The sequence below is a fragment of the Penaeus japonicus genome, unplaced genomic scaffold (assembly GCF_977035675.1).
Source record: "Penaeus japonicus unplaced genomic scaffold, GWHDUDI00000001_assembly GWHDUDI00000008, whole genome shotgun sequence".
NCBI lineage: Eukaryota > Metazoa > Arthropoda > Malacostraca > Decapoda > Penaeidae > Penaeus > Penaeus japonicus.
The window spans coordinates 6,077,497-6,079,996 of NW_028234410.1; positions in this window are offsets into that span (position 1 = coordinate 6,077,497).

Here is a 2,500-nt window from a genome sequence, read left to right on the forward strand (position 1 = left end):
CGTCCTCTTTGTTTGCTCTATCTGTTTGTTTGTTTTTTCTAGATTTCGTTTCCTAATTGGTACAAACAAGCGGGATACGTTAGCTGGAGTTGTTAGGAAGTGTTAGTGTCTAGTTTCCTCTTTTTGTGTATGTTTCTTCTTCTTCTTCTTCTTCCTTTTCTTCTTCTTCTTCTTCCTTTTCTTTTTCTTCTTCTTCCTTTTCGTTTCTTCTTTTTTCTTAGTGTTTTTCACCTCTCTCCCTCTTTCTTTCCTCCTCTTTTCTTCCTTTCGTTCCTCCCCCTTCTCTTTTCACTCATTCTTTCCCTTTCTTGCCCCTTCCTCTCCTCCCTCCTTTTCTCCCCCTCTCTCTATCTTTCCCCTTCCTCTTTTTCCTCACTTTTTCCCCCTGCCTTCCCTCCCTCGTCCTCCGCTCTTTCCCTTCCCCCTTTCTCCCCCCCTCCCATCTATCCCTCCCTTCCCCCTTCCTGTCTTCCCCCCTGCCTCCCTCTCATCCCATTCTCTCCCTTCCCCCTTCTCCTCCTTCCTCTATCTCTCCCCCCTTTCTCTCTTCCCTCCCTCCCTCCCTCCTTCCCTCCCCTTCCCCCTCTATCCCAACCCCCTTTCTCTCTTCTTCCCCCTCACCCTTCTATCCCTCCCCCCTTCCTCTCTTCTTCCCCTCCTCTATCCCTCCCCCCTTCCTCTCCCCCTGCCTCCCCCGCCCCCTTTATCTCTTCATAGGTCCCTCCCGAAGGCGAGTGTCGTGTCAGAGATAGCTGGAATCACGACCACTTACTCACCACAACCTCTTCGCCGATTCTCTGATTGATAAACGCCATAAATGTCGTAATTTAGGGTGTTGTACATCTGATGCCGCCGCCAAGGCTTCTGTTGCTCGGGTAGCTTCGGCTCTGCACACATTGCCTTAATTGCAATGGGAGATAATGAATATGCAAATGCTCCACCATCTTAAGCATGTCTCTGTAGACGTCCCGGCGTGCATAAGGTTGCCAATGACGCCTTCGGCATTACGGCGCCGACGGGGTGGCAGGAGGGGGGGGGGATAGAAGAGGCCGAGAGCGAGAACGACGAGAACGACCCAACCCAACGACAAAGAGACACTTAAGGTTCTCTGACTGATGACGGCTTCCGAAGGAGGAAGTTGTAACGGGCCTTCGAAGCGAGACTAAGAGCGTTTCCAAGTTTTCTGATTCAGTGCTCTCTATCTTTTTTTTTCCCCCGCAGCTTCGTGTCGTTAAGTCAATTATCTGCAATCGCTATTTGCCGCAACTAATTAGCACATCTAATTAGTCCGTCGATGACTTGATATTTATAGGTATTTAGCTATCTTGAAAGAAGAAAGGCAGATAGGATGAGGGAAAAGTTTTATTGCCGTAACCAGTACTTGAACCGAAGGGTGAGGACGATGAGATAGGGGGATGAGAGGAGGGTGTGAGAGAGAGAGAGGGAGAGGGAGAGAGGGAGGGAGGGAGGAGGGGGGAGAGAGAGGGAGGGAGGGAAGGAGAAAGGGAGGGAGAGAGAGGGGGGGATGGAGGGAGAGAGAGGGAGAGGGAGGGAGGGGGAGAGAGAGAGAGAAAGAGAGGGAGGGAGGGAGGGAGGGAGAAAGAGAGAGAGAGAGGGAGGGAGGGAGAGAGAGAGAGAGGGGGGAGGTAGAGAGAGATATATGGAAGTTAGTATGTGTGTGTGTGGATAAATGTGTGTGTGTGTGTGTGTGTGTGTGTGTGTGTTTATATATATGTATATCTAAAGAAAGAGAAAGAGAGATTTGACTTCATGTGTAATATCTATTTACAGAATATTTCGTCAAGCTCTGTAAAACGCCAGGGAGAGAAAAAACCCATCCCAATCTTGCTGATAATAAAAATATAGCACTTTCAAGATGATAGTCACGTGCCGCGTTGAGACAGAGCCTTAGAATACCATTCTTTACACTCACACACTCACACACACACACACACACAACCACACCAAGCCTAAAGATATGCACTAATCTGTTATTCCAACCGATACGTCACAACCTGACAGCGCCGAACCTTTCATCAAAGACAAATCACCGTTTAGCCTTGAGTGGTTCGCGTGAATAGGTTGTGGTCGGCATTTTCGAAGTTCCTGCGGCCCGGCGGTGATTTCGCAGGTAGGCCGCAGCGACGCCTGGGTGTTCATAAATCCGGCGGCGCGAAGTAGCCAAACCGCTCTTTGAGATAAGGGCGCGTGTGTAGGGCACTTGGCTCGTAAGTGCCCGCTATCAGGAACCTTAGACGCTGTGCAGCCAGTGATCGCTCGCCTCTCGCTAAACGGCGTCACGACTTACTTTTTTTCTTCTTTTTTCCTCCCTCCTTCTCCTACTTCTTCTTCTATTCTATCTTTTTCTTCTTCTTCTCCTTTCCTCTTTTTTACTCGCGATGATAGTATGATTATCACGGACTCGCAAATTTACAACTCAGCGAATTCGTTCGTGTAGTAGTTCATGGGCGCCTCATGGTTGTATAAGGACCCCGGGGAT